This window comes from Hetaerina americana, unplaced genomic scaffold (assembly GCF_022747635.1).
Source record: "Hetaerina americana unplaced genomic scaffold, ioHetAmer1.1.p SCAF_64, whole genome shotgun sequence".
Taxonomy (NCBI): Eukaryota; Metazoa; Arthropoda; class Insecta; order Odonata; family Calopterygidae; genus Hetaerina; species Hetaerina americana.
This window is the reverse complement of record NW_027287250.1, coordinates 491,860-506,919: the sequence shown is the minus strand read 5'-3', so window position 1 is coordinate 506,919 and position 15,060 is coordinate 491,860.

Sequence of the window (15,060 nt, the reverse complement as noted above, 5' to 3'; positions counted from 1 at the left end):
TCCTGAGAAAAGCTTTAGCTGCGTGAATTATCAAACCTATTATCCTGTAGTCCTCGTATGATGTAGCCTTTACCTTATTCGGAATTGGAACTGACACTGATCTCACAGTCTTTCGGGTAGATTCATTCCTCATAGAGACTATGAATCAGCCCATATAGCCTTCTTACTCCCACATTGCCCTAAACCTTTTAGTAGTTCCGCTGGAATGTTATCCACCCCCACGGCCTTATTTAGTTTCATCTTTCTTAATGACCTTTCTATCTCATCGTTTTGTATGCCCGGATCTAAGCTATCTTCCTCTAGGTCATATTCTTCTCCAATGTCTAACTTTGTTGGTCGAAGTTCTTTACTATACAGTTCTTCTATATATTCATTCCATCTCTCTTGGATCTTTCCTGTGTCAACTATTATCTTATGCACCTTATCTCTAACTGTTAGCATAGATCTTTCTTTCTTACTTCACGATAAAGATTCAACTTTACTGTACAGGGCACCATTTAAACCCTTCCTTTGAAAACTTTCTGTATCCTCGCACTGCGTCTTCCACCATGCTACTTTTGCTTTATTTGTTGCCCGCCTCAATTTATTGTTTTATTCTATGTACTTCATTTTGCCTAACCCTGTATTTACATTCTTCCATTTTCGCCGCTCCATCTTTATAATCATCTCATCAATGATCCATTTTTCCTTGTCCTTTTAGCGTTAACGGTTCCAATAGTGTCTTTTGCAGCTTTGGATAACCCTTTCTTGATACTCTCCCATTTTCTTCGATAGTACTTAGCTCTCTACCATCCTTCATGATTTCCTCCTCCGCCTGTTTGTACTCCTTCCTTTTCAAACCATTTAATGCTTCTACGTTCCGTTTTCTAATCTGTCGCCCCTGCCGTATCTTTTTGAAACGGACACTGTATTCCATAACAACTAAATTGTGGTCAGAGTCCGCATCCGCTCCCGGGAAACTGTGCGAATTTATCACCTAAACCTGTGTTCCTGTTCCTAAACCTGTCTAACCAGGATATAATCTAGCTAATACTTCTCCTAGTCACCTTGCATTTCCTTGTATACCTCCTATATTCCTGCGTCTTTTGTGTTGTGTAATCCAAGTCTTGGTGATGACTCACCCCTGTCTCCTGTGGAACTCAACTGCTTTCTCCCCGCGGTTATTCCTCGTGCCTAAACCGTAGTCCCTTACCTCAACACCATCTCTTCGTTTGCTTACCGTCACATTCCAATCCCCCATCACTATCAAATGTTTCCCTGCAGGAACACTTGCGATTACGTCCTCTAACTGGTCGTATATCCTATCGACCTCTTTTCTTTATGGTTGCTCGGTGGCATGTATACCTGAATAATAATGAAGTTCGTCGGTTCTGCTTTTATCTCTACTGGTAGTATTCTATCCGTTACCTGCTCGATGTTGACTACGCTTCTTCCTGCCTCTTCATTTAATACTATGGCAACCCCTCGTTGGCTCTCGTCCCCGCCGCTGTATATTATTCTATACTTATCACTCCAGTAATCCGCGCTATCTTTCCATCTCACCTCGCATAGACCTAAAATATCTATTTTTCTCTTTTCTATCTCTCGCTTAAAATTCTCCAATTTCCCTGTCCTAATCCTTGTCCTAGTTCGTATATTCCACGTTACTATTGTAACTAATTTGGTCGTCTTCTGTCCTGCTGCTGCTGGTTTTCCCTTGCAAGGGTTTCGTGGAATGACGACCGCGGAAGTCTTGCCTCCCCCGCGTCCGGGCACGACACACGGCCGATTTGGCCGAGCACCGTTGTTACCAGGACTCAAAATCTCTGTATTGTCCATCATTAAATCTTGGGAGTGATAATTGAGGTGGTTTCCCGTTGCCATCCTCAATATTGTTTTCAACGTGACACCATCACTTACTGGCCGCCCCACTGGGGTCAGACGCCATTGCAGCCGCTTCACTGAGGAACAGACGCTCCGTCTGGCCTTTCGTCTGGCTCCTAACCTTCGACCTATCTGGCATGGGTGACCCTACCAGGAGCAATTATTATTTCTCCCACCAGCACAGCTCTAGGGGTCATCGGAACGCACAAGCCCATCCACCACTTCAAGGTTGTAGTCTGGGGAGGGATATATATATATATATATATATATACATACACATATATATATATATATCTCTGTACATATATTCATATATATGTATATATATGTATATATACATATATATACATATACATATTATATTTATATATGTATATATTTATGTATATATATATATGTATATATATATATATGTATGTATATGTATATATATGTATATATATGCATATATATATATATATATATATATATATATATATATATATATATATATGCATATATATATATGTATATATATGCATATGTATATATATATGCATATATATATATATATATATATATATATATGTATGTATGTATATATATGCATATATATATATATGTATATATATGTATATATATATACATATATATATATATATATATGTATATATATGCATATATATATATACATAAATTTTGCATTTAATGGCATTTCCTAAACGATGCCTTTGGAATTATCACGTGAAGTCTATGATGGAGTTAATTGGGCGTTAATTTGTTTTTATGCGGCAACAGATATGACACACCGGGCTCTCCTCCTCCGAGCCGCCCCCTCCCCCGCCACCGGCCCTCCCGGCGAAGGCGTCCGCACTTTGGGAGAGCATGATGTGGGCTTGGCGGTGCGGGCGCGGGGGGTTTTGGAGGAGCAGAAATAGTTGGGGGTGGTGACGGAATGAGGCCTTTAATTTTGGAAAGCCCAAAGGGGGGTGGGGGAATGTCTTGGAATGGCCGGGAGTGGGGTCTTGGAATTAGGAGGGGCCGCCGCCCCCCTCTCCCACAATGTGTGTAATGGCTGAAGACGGTGAGATCGTAGGCGGGACGGGGCATTGTGGGGCAAAATGAAAACTTGCTCGCGTAGGGAAATTCCACTCGCCCCCACTCCGTCGCACAAGAAAGCCCACCCCCTCCCGAATCCTTCTTACCATCCTCCGAATTCCACCCCGTTCCTTTCCGCAAGGGCAAGGGAGAAGATGGCGGTCGACTCCCGCAAAAGGTTTCTTTCTGCCCTCGCTCCGACCCCCCCCCGGTCGGCATCCTCCTCCCCCTGGCCTCCATCCTGCTCCCACCCACATAAGGGCCTGCCCCCTCCTCCACTTCCACCGCCGCCCCTTCCTTATGCCCCGAGGGCCCTGTCCCTTGGACTGGAGAGAGAGAAGAGTTCCTTTCGCTCCCGGATACCGCTCGTTCATTGTTTGATACAGTTTCACGAAGAAAATCCGAGAGGGGTCAGCCGTCCCTGCCTCTCTGCCGGAGTGAGTATTGCGTCCGAAGGGCCGGCCGGGCCCCTCTCCCACGGCAGGCGGAATTGTTTGCATTGCATCGCTCCCCACGCCCACCCTTTATCCATGTGGCGACGAGGAAGGGGCAGGAGATCTCCAACACCCCCCTCCCCCCTCCAACTCCCTTCTATACTTACACCAACTCCCTAAGTTGGTTCTCCGACGCTCTCAGCGGCCTCAGGGCAAACATTTTAGCACGGCCATGTAATGGGTTTTACAATTTTTACAGGTATTCTTCTAGTCTTAAGGATCGACACCGGAATTGAATTATTATTCACTGAATCTACATCTTATCCTGCATTGGACCACGAGGGAGTGTGCCATGGGTACCGCGCCCGTTTGAGAGTACAGCGCTAGGTAACTTCTCTTTTGTTCAAGTCTTTTGAGGTTTCGGGAGGAAGCGATTCCCTTATGTATCCGCCTTTAATATCTGGTTGGTTAGGCCAATAGAATGGGAAACGCCGCACCCAAAGAATCGTTCTGTATTAGCGTCGAATTCGAGTGCTTCGTATCTGCCTCAAGGGTTTTCAGACGTCCATGTCGATTATACATTTCTCCTTGCTTCTTTGTCTCCTAACCCAGGCTAGCACATAGTGATTTGTTCGTGTATGGTGATTTGGAGTTGCATCAAACATCTTTTCGATGCATCTAATTGAATTCGACATTAGTGTCTGTTGAAGAGTACTGGTCCCACTTCAAGCCGGCCATCCTTCAAGGTCGGCGACTATTTAACACACAAGGCCCAACCGACGCCTCCCCCGCCCCTTCACTTTTTCATCGCAATATTTCCGCACTCCCCATTCGTTCGATGAACCCTGGGGCACCCCTAATGCAGCTACACAGATGATCCTCTCGAGGGAGGCATGCCCCACCCCCCTGGCGATCGCGACGCCCTACACCGGGCAGGGGACGCAAGAACTCCCTCCAGGGGAGCCCCCGCGGGGAACTGCCCCCTATCCCCCCATCCGCCCTCTCTCTTATACCGACGCACCCTCATGACCTTCGACTCCGTGGTGCGTTGCCCAACTTAAGATCCTGGAGTACATTCGACTAGGCCTGCTTCCCTTTCGCATTTGTCGCTGTTTGGCTCTGAGAATCAGCACAGATTAGCTTTATTTTCATTTTCGCAGACTTGCGGAACCAAATATCAGCCGCAACGTTCATTGGTTTCTCCGTGAAGAGACGCGTCTTGGGGCTCCTGACCATATGCGCGTTAGGATAAATCTGTGGTGGGATTGATTGTTTCTGAAACCTCTTAAGTTATCGTTGTCATTCAGAAGTCGTTTGCCATGTGATGATTATATTAAATGTTTAATAGTGCATGATATGTTATCGCAAGTAGTCGTTACTGTAATTAATTGTAAAATTACTACGAAAATAGTTTGGATCTTATTGAAATACTTTATTTTTCATCCAATATCAAAGTCAAAGTACTTATCTTTCATAGAAGCAAGTGATTATTGCCCGTGAAAGCGACGTCGTCTCGAGTCCATGGCGCCCCAAATAATTCCCCCAAGCATCAAGGTTTGCTTATTTCGGCGCGATCGAATTTCGAGAGGCGTCCCGATGAGGTGTGGATGGACTGTGAACTCGGGAGTTGAGACCTGCACCCTCCTCCTCACCTTCCCCCCCGCCACACCCCCGCCTTGGCGTGGCCGCTTCCGCAGTGGTGTAATGTCTTGGCGTGGAGACGGGGGTCATGAAGAGGAAGCGAGGAAGAAAAGGTGCCTCCCCCACCGTCCTAGCTATTATCCTTGATGCTCTCCACCCCTTTTAAGCGCAGGCACGCTAAGGGGGTCGTCGCTATGATACGAGAATTCCCCGTTATCAACTCCCCAGCCATTATTCCATTGAGAATGATGTCGGACCACCGCGGACCAAGATTCCAGGGGGGGCAGTGGGGGGGGGGTGGTCTCGCCATTGCTTGCTTCCCTTCTTGTGCGAGCGGTTACGAGGTCCCCGGGGCCCACCCCCGCCCCACTCCCAGCGCCCACACTCCTCCGCCGGGGGGCTGTCTCAGCGGGAGGGGGCCGCGCGCACTTTCAGAGGCAGGAGGACGCCCGCCCATTCTCCCCCTCCTCCCTGGCCGCCATACAGCGAGCCTCCTTATCTTTGGAGCCTCGGGAACACTTTGAAGGGCCCTGCCTCCCTCCCCCCACGCCCCCCAGCGTCTTCTCCTCGGCGGTGGGGGCAAGAACCCGGAGAGAACAAAGTGCCCTGCGCCGCCCCCTCTCGCCCCCGAAGGTCCGAAAGCCACCGCTACCAGTCTCCCTCTCGCCGCGCCCGGGGAGCGACCGGAAGAGAGGGCTCGGTGTTGGCAGGGGCGGGGGACGGGGGCGGGGGACGGGGGCGGGGGACAGGTGGTGGCGGAGCATCCGAATGCAGGAGGACGGCGAAGTTGTTGGGCACGTATTCTTAGATCTGCGCACTCTGTTCGACTTACACACACCCACACACACATTTAAGTAAACACACATACACGTGCACACTTACCACACAACACATGCACACACACACACACGTGTGTGTGTGCGTGGGGGCGTGTGTGTGCTCTTACCCTAAGATCGGCTTTCGGAAGATGATCACCTGCCCGGTGAAACGTCAAAAGTATACGTGAGTGAGTGTCCTCTCTTTGTGTTTCAGTGTTTACTTTAACTTAGAATCAAGATATATATATATATATATATATATATATATATATATATAACGATTGTACGGAAAAACTCACACGAGCGGCACAATAATGGGCTGACACAATATAACACAAATAGAAAAGAATAGACACATTTAAAAGAACACTCACACGGTAAATTGTTCGAGCTTTCGGCCCTCTCAGAGGCCTTCTTCAAGAGAGACTGAGTACATATATATATATATATATATATATATATACATATATATATATATATATATATATATATACATATATATATATATATATACATATACATATATATATATATATATATATATATATATATATATATATATATATATATATATATATATATATATATATACATATATATATATATATCGTTCGTTTGAATACATATATATATATATATGTATTCAAACGAAGAAGCGAGATGGTGTTAGCCAGAAAAAATAAAGAAAAACGCATAAAAAAGAAAAAGCTCTCTCTTCATTTCTGTATACTTTCTTCCTCTCTTCATCCTGTCCAACACCCCTATCCTGTTCCTGCCCTTTCCTCGTTTTCCTAACATTCCCCCCTCTAATACAGTCTTCAACATCCCACTGCCGGTCAGTACGCCCCTCATCCATTTTTCCGGCCTCCATAGGATTTCTCCCAGCAAACCCCTCTCCTACCCCACCATACCAAGTCCTTCCTCATTTGTTTTCTTCTCGGTCCATTTCACATTCTCCATCCTCCACACCCACATTTTCAAAAGCCTCCAGTCTACGTCTATCCTCCTATCCTCCTGCTCCAGGGACCACGTTTCCGCGCCGTACACAACAACGTTCTATATCAAAGTTTTGACGAGCCATTTCTTAATCTCTCAATCTCAACGTCCCTGTCTCTAAATCACATCTTGGAAAGAAAAATACAGCGATATGAATTACTCTTGATTTTTTTTTTAATTTCATAACTCGGGTATCTATGCATACTACATGCAGCAACATCATCAGGTACTATTCGTATGCATTGAAACCCGGATCGTAACATTAATTTATAAAAATAAGTGGAATCAACAAAACTATCTTTTTTCATTCGATAACGGATAAGTTCCACAACGTTAAGTGTGAAACTACCAAATGTCTTCTCTTTGTGGAATTCTCTTCGCCCCATGCAATTCTTCTCCTTATGTCCCCACCACTGATTTGACCATTTTGGCGCAAAACACTTCCGAAATAGCACGAAACCTCTACCACCTGCACTAATGTCCCCCTCCTATTTTAATTTTTGGCTTAGCTTTCCTTTTCCTAGAAAACTGAATTACCTGAGTTTTACTTACATTTATTTTCACTCATTACCTAATGCACTGACTTTTCAACTATGTTGTTTGCATTACTTCTAATTCCCCCCTATTTAAATGATAATACAGTTCACTCAGCAATGCTTGCAACCCCTTGGCTGACTGACAAACTAGATCTTCGTCATCAGGGAGCCTAACTGATTTTACGAATTCCCCGCCCACTTTCATTCCTACCTCCAGTTCTTCCGAGGCCTCTTTATTCATTCCCTCCACATACAGGTTGAAAAGCAACGGTGAAAATGGGCAACCCTGCCTTACACCCCTTCCTAACACTGCCCACCCGGACTCCCCGTTCCCCACCCGCACCTGAGCAGTCTGAGACATGTACAGATTGCGGATTAGCCTCCTTTCCCTCCAATCTATTCCTATTTTCGGCTATATACTCATTGAATGGATGAATGAGTTCTTTGTTTTACGGAAAAAGTGAATATAAATGAACAACAACCATTTATAAGACAGAGATGCACCATGACAAGACTGGTCATGCAGGTCTGGGAAGTTAGAAGGGGAAATTCTACCGTCGCGTGCGCATGTAACAACTCATGGTCTCCGCCCCTGCCTTAAGTCACATGCAGGGAATGTAATACGTCGCTGTGGACAGCGGACGGCGTACCCCCATGGAAAGAAACGAGGGATGGAACGAGAAGGTTGAAAACAACGAAGAAGGGAAGGCAATATCGCACGGAGCCCTACACTAATTAAATGGCAGTCCCACGCCGTCATGCCGGAAGGGACTAGACAACAAAACACTTGAGATTAGTGAAAGTACATGCATTTGAGTAGAACTATGTATTCCCTAGACTTAGTGGCTGTGGCAATTGGGATTTTCGCTATCTCTAAAACGAACGAAACAGGCATGGACGCCCTGATTGTATTTCACGTCCCTCTCCGCTTGTCACCCAATCATCGCTATTGCCCGGACCAGGGTTTGATTCCCAGACGGTGGTGCGAACCCTCAGATTCAATCTGTGTTCTTTTCGGATGCCAGATTGTCCCGGGAGACCAAAGGCGCCACGGGGAAAGGAGGCGCCTCCTTGCTGATTAGGAGCTCCGTGGCTTGGATCCCATGGAAGTTACAAGTGAATCGCGGCGGTACTTTTTCATTTCAATGTTTAAACATTTGAATTGCTAATACTTCTTGTGTTAACGTTCGCGAACTCTCGTTTCACAAGCGAGTGGACTCGGGGCGTGGGAACGGGGGTAGGAGTGGGCGGTTAATCCCCGGTCCGAATTCTTGTTTGTATAAACATTTAATCCTGGCTCTTTCCCCGAGGAATGTGTTCGCAAATATGGAATGAAAATATCGCCCAAAACTCGGGCGGACTGCTGAGTTCCCATGTCTTTCAAATCTTCGGTGGGATTGCTTTTGTTACTTCACGGCGTTGTTAATTAATGGACCCATGCACATTGCGTGGGAATGAGAGCAGCGGGAGTTTCCGCTCTTGGCTAAATGAATCAATCTCCACGCTACCACTGTCATCACTAGTCGCTCCCGCGCATTGTGGGAGGCCACTCCGGCGCATGCTCCCGTCTTGTTAACGTGCGAATAACACCACTTGGGACTGCCAATGGAGCGCGATGAAATTCACCCTAAATGGCCGAGGAAAGTTTGCATCCGTGCCCACATGTAGAGGCATGACCATTCAGAGTAGAGGGATGGCTCGATGACTGGGGGGGGGGGGAAGGGTGTCGATGCGGAATCGAAGACCACCTCCGCCGCCACTCGCCGGAAGCAGCGATGGACGCCTTCCAGAACCGCCCAGCGGTCTTCACTGTTGACCGGCGCGACGTCACGGGCGGGCTCTATTCTCCTTCTCCCCCATTCGCTGTTTTTCCGCTCTCATTCGGAGTCACGCCGTGCACCTCGCGTTCGTTTATGAGGCAGGTATGATCCCATGGCATCAGTACTTCATTCTGAAGCTTGGTTGGCCGCATTCGTCCCCCACTCTTCCTTTTCCGGAGCTCTCACTCCTTCCAATTGCAACCCCTCACCTTCCGCCCACTTCACGTGGCGTACGCGTGCTTGCTTCTGGTGTGTTCCTCCCGGGGCGCCTTCCTTTTTGATTCCTTCCTGGCAACGTCTCTCGAGAAGCGTGTCTGACTTCTTCCCTTTCCTCTCCGGCGTTCTACGATGTCCTCTCCTCTCTGCATTCCTTTTCATACCTCACTTCACATATATCCATATGGCCTACCGCATTCGCTTCTGGCATCAAGTCTCGAAGGTCCCTTTGCTCTTATCCGCTCCGTGCTCCCAACGGACCCAAGCCCTGGTCGGACAGAGTGCCACATTCACCGGGAACACTTTCGCGAGGTGCTTCCCAGTCTGCCAGCTTGTCTTCCTGAGAGCGGGGCCATTGCTTGCTCTCGGTGGATGCCTCCTCACTGCGACGTAATTTCCCGTCCGTCGAGCTCCTTCCTCCAACAACCGAGGAGTTGACTGCGCCCGTTCCAATAATTCTCCTCTCTGTGCAACAGCTTCCAGTGGCCTCTCTCACCCCTTTTGTTTTCTTTCTGCTTACTTCAACTATATATTCATCAAGTACTGGATCCATTGGCGCGCGGTTGAATCCTCGTGAATATTTATTACGTATTATCGATATTTTTTCCTTCGGCCTTTCATTTGTATTTAGTCGGCTTGTATCGTTTATGGTTTTCAATCCGCCATCCTCCCGTCGCTTCGTCGTAAATCATCGTCTGCAGCTTTCTGCGCCGATTTGAAATCTTGTAAAATCCTGATCTACGATATAACCACGACTGTCCCTGCTGCATTATTGCCGTCCCCCAGTCAGTCGCCTTAATCAACTTCTAGCCTCCGTCCGTTCCAAGTTCCTCCGGAACCAAAATTGGTTTTCCGTCGGGTCGACTTCCCTTTTTGCCTCTGTTCTTCGCCTGACACATAATTGCGTTATTCGCATTGCTAATCTGTCGGTTTTGGTACACCAGTCAACAACACTCCTGGCTGATAAGGACGTTGACTGGCGATGGTTTGATCCGTGAGCAACTGGAAGTGAGGATGGGAGTGGATTTCTGGCGGTTTCGTCCAGTCGATGGAGCGTCCCTTTGCTCTTGAACCATCGTCTGCAGTTTAGGGCGATGATGCTCGCATTCAAATCCCAGAGGCGTGCGTTCACCTTTTCCCGGGCGATTCCAATGCGACTGCGTGTTCGGAGGCGTCCTGGTGCTCCCCGATTTGACCTGTTCGGAGGGCTCGCGGGGAAACGTGTGGGGGCGAAGGGATTTTCGAAAACTCACGCCAACCCCCGATATTGGTGGAGGGAGGGGGTGGCCATCTCCGTATCTCGTCCTGGAGGGATGACCGCCATGGGCTGCCGCGCACTGGGGGGGGGGGGGGATTCAATTCCGTGCCAAAGGCGGCTCACCATTCCAACAGCAGAGCGGCGCTCTTTTCAAATATTGCTACAACCGTTGTCGACAACTGCGTCACCTTCATGTAGTGTGCAACGAGACGCACGAAGGGGCGCACAGTCACAAAGCCGTAATTTTAGCGGTCGTAATGGGATTTTTAGTGTTGTCTGTCTTTCAGAGGCACGCCGTGGAGGCTTGAGTGAGCATTGGGAAGGGGTATACGTGGCCTCTTCCACGAATATTCAGAGGTCGGGGGAGCGCGGGCGGCGAGCGGGCGGAGGTCGTCCAACCGCGGCGCCCCCCGTTCCTTATTCTCGGATACCAAGGGACCGACGGCGGAGTTGGGCCGCGCGGCGAAGGGAGAAAGGGAATTGTTTTGGTCGCCGTAGACGGGGGAGTTCAGGGGGGCAGAACACCACTGCCCCCGAGAAAGAGGGCAAGTTAAGGAGAGCGAATCGCTTCCGCCCCCCTCAGCCCCTTGACAGGGTCACCTCTGCCCCCTACGCCCGTTTGTTTGAAAACTATGCTAATCCACACCCCCACTTCCACCCCCCTCACACCCCCTCCCTTGCTCGTTCGCCGTCATCATCAGCGCACCACGCCCCATTCCATTCGAGCACCGCGGCCGCCCATGCCGTCGGCGGTGCCCCCTCTCCCTCGTGGAGTGGCCGGCAGTAAAATGTTGCGTGTGCGGTTTCTATTTTTGCGTTTGAATGTATTTCTTAATCTTAACGCCGCCGCGCCGTACTCCCTTTCTAGTGCGTGGGCCATCCGCAATTGGCAACATCGGAATCAGGGATCGGATGAGTACTCTGCGATAATTAGATCTCCGTTTGTCGGCTGGCGACTCTCGGGGATTAATCCTCGAAGAAATATGGATTTATATCTCGCGGGTGAATTGCAGTCGCGTCTCCGATGGTGCGTATGCAGTGCATTCGGAATCCACGTTCCTTTCCCGCGATGAATGGCGAGCGATTGGCACCTCTCGACCCCCTGCCCACGAGTGCCTTCCTACGGACGGCGACATTTGGCCGCACCACCGCGCCTTCGCCGCGTGCGCCCCCCCCTCGCCTCCTTCCGCTGCTCTCCTACCGCGGAGGTCGCGCCCGGCGTCCCTCGGTGCGATTGATAGCGTGTCGGCAGCGGGGCGGAGGAGAGACTAATCCCCTCGAAGGGGTCTTCGTCACTGCAGGGATTATCGCGCTCTCATCCGAAGCCTCCAATCTCCGGCAACTCTCGTGACTCCGACTCTTCATCATTCCTCGTCATTTCTTCACTTCTCGCTATATTTCTTCTTATTTGCCCTCTACTGTTTATCTTCGTCCTCACTCGATGAGGCTCATTCACCGCCGCGTTCCCTGGTAGCCCGAGGTTACGCCGTTCCCGTCAGATGGGATTACTCATCTGACGGGAAACATTACCCTTCTCCCAAATGCAGAGCATTTGCATCACTTGTTACTACATATACGTGTACGTAATCCCCGCAATTTGCCGTAAGGGCGTGTGGTTAGGGGGTGGTGAGTCACCACCCGTAAAAGGGTATTAAATCACATTCAATATTTACAAATTAATGCCAATTTACACCCACAGATACCCATATATTCATGCAAAAACCATTTTAACTTACACGCATGCAAATACATGAAACTATTAACGAATATACAATGCACATGCACCTGCGAATATACCTTATGTCTAGGCAGAATTTAATCCTCTCCATTGCAAATCGAATGTCTTTACTATTGCTATAACGACTTTGATTTCTTACTCTTTTGGCTCCTGATTGTTCGGTGAAAGAACACATACTTGTATCTATCTGTCGTGGATTAAATCTCCCTTATCTTACATTTGTGGTGCAACCTACCTAAATAACGTGAAGCCATATTACAATTGCTATTGTGTCGTTGTTAAATTCATCTGTTCTCAACCTTGCTAAAAGTATTCTTCCGGGTTGTTCTCTTCGAATCTCAAGCGGCTCCCAACCTAATTCCTCTAAAAGGCATCTCGTCAAACTCGTCTTCTTATCGTGACAAGTTTTGACGAACCTGGCGGATTTTCTCCGGACACTTTCTCCCAAGGATCCCAAATACTTGCGGCGTATTCCAAATATGCCCTCAATGGAGCTAAATAGCATCTCTCTTTTGCTTTATCATTGCATTTACCCATCACCCGTTTAATGTGGCAGAGTTTCTTTGGAACAGATCCGTTTATTCTGCTCATGTGTGCTCCCCATGAAAGTCGTATGTTAGAGTCACCACCAAACATTTTACTTGCTCTGTCGTCAGCACTGGACCCTCTTTCTCATAATTTATGTTCTGTTCTTCACTTTCTTCCTTTGTTCGAAAATTTTAAAACTACGCATTTGATTATGTTTAGTTATGATCCCCATTCCTTGCAACAATCCGATATTGTTCCTCAGTCTTTATAGAGAGCTCGCAATCTGCTGGGGGTCCTTATTTACCTGTATACCACCGTGTCGTCTGCAAATAATCTTGAGGTTGCTACTAACGTGTGAGATTAAGTCATTAAGGTATATAAGGAAGACAAGCGGCCCTACTACACTCCCTTGGGGTACGCCCGAAGTAATATCTACCTCCGTTGTGCACAACCCATCAATTGCCACTATTTGTTTGCAACTTTAGTGAAGAAATTAGACCAGCAAAGTTAGAAAAAAAAGGAACAGGACGTAGAGGAAGACAGCTTAGGTCCAGGCATACTAGACAATGAGATAGAAAGGGCATTAAGGGAGATGAAACTAAATAAGGCCGTGGGGGTGGATAACATTCCCGCGGAACTATTGAAATGTTTAGGAAAGTTTAATAGGAAGAGGCTATATGGGCTGATTCGTAGTATTTATGAGGAGGGAATCTAGCCGGAAGACTTTGTCAGATCAGTTTTAGTTCCTATTCCGAAAAAGGTAAAGGCTACATCATGTGAGGACTACAGGACAATAATTTTCATATACCACGCAGCTAAAGTTGTACTCAGGATCATTAACAAAAGGATAGAGAGTAGGGCAAATGATTACTTGGGGGATGACCAGTTTGGGTTTAGGAAGGGGAGAGGTACGCGTGATGCCATTGCAGTAATGAGATTATTAATCGAGAGGAATATAGAACACAACCAGGAGGTATTTTCCTGTTTCGTAGATTTCGAAAAAGCGTTTGATAGAGTGAATTGGGAAAAACTATAGAGTATATTGCAGAAAATAGGAATAGATTGGAGGGAAAGGAGGCTAATCCGCAACCTGTACATGTCTCAGACTGCACAGGTGCGAGTGGGGAACGGGAAGTCCGGATGGGCAGTGTTAGGAAGAGGTGTAAGGCAGGGTTGCCCATTATCACCGTTGCTGTTCAACCTGTATGTAGAGCAAATGATCAAAGAGGCATGGGAAGAACTCGAGGTAGGAATGAAAGTGGGCGGAGAATGCGTAAAATCATTAGGTTTGCTGATGACCAAGCTTTAGTTTGTCAGTCAGCCAAGGGGTTGCAGGCATTGCTGAGCGAATTGGAATTTCAGTGCGACAGGTATGGGATGAGAATCAATATCAATAAAACAAAGGTTATGCGATTTTCTAGAAAGAAAAAGGCTAATCTTAACATTAAAATAGGAGGGCAAAAACTGGAGCAGGTAGAACAGTTTACGTATCTCGGTAGTGTTTTGGTCCACAACGGTCAAAGTAGTAAGGAGAAGTATTGCGCTAGGCAAAGAGGCTTTCACAAGGAGGAGGTAGTTGATGGCAGGGACGTTTAGTGAGGATATTAAGAAAAGACTCGTAAAAACTTTGATATGGAGCATAGCTATGTACGGTGGTCATTGAAGCAGGAGGATAGACGTAGACTGGAGGCTTTTGAAATGTAAGTGTGGAGAGGAATGTAGAAGGTGAAATTGGCTGAGAAGAAAACAAATGAGGAAGGACTTGGTATGGTGGGCGAAAAGAGGGGTTTGTTGGGAGAAATCCAATGGAGGCAGCAAAAGTGGATGAAGGGAGTATTGACCGGCAGTGGGATGTTGAAGACTATGATAGAGGGTAGAATGTTGGTCAAACGAGGAATGGGAAGGAACCGGATAGGGATGTTGGACGGAATGAAGGGAGGAAGAAAGTACTCAGAGATGAAGAGGGACGTGATGTAGAGTAGAATGTTGTGTTTTGTTAGGAGTCACAAAATATTTATTAGGAGCTGTGTCCATCCAAAAACCTACCTTAACCGGTAGATTACCTAATAGTAATAATCCCCAGTAATCTACCAAATATTTTTCGCCAACCGATGCCGAAATGGAAATGCCATGAA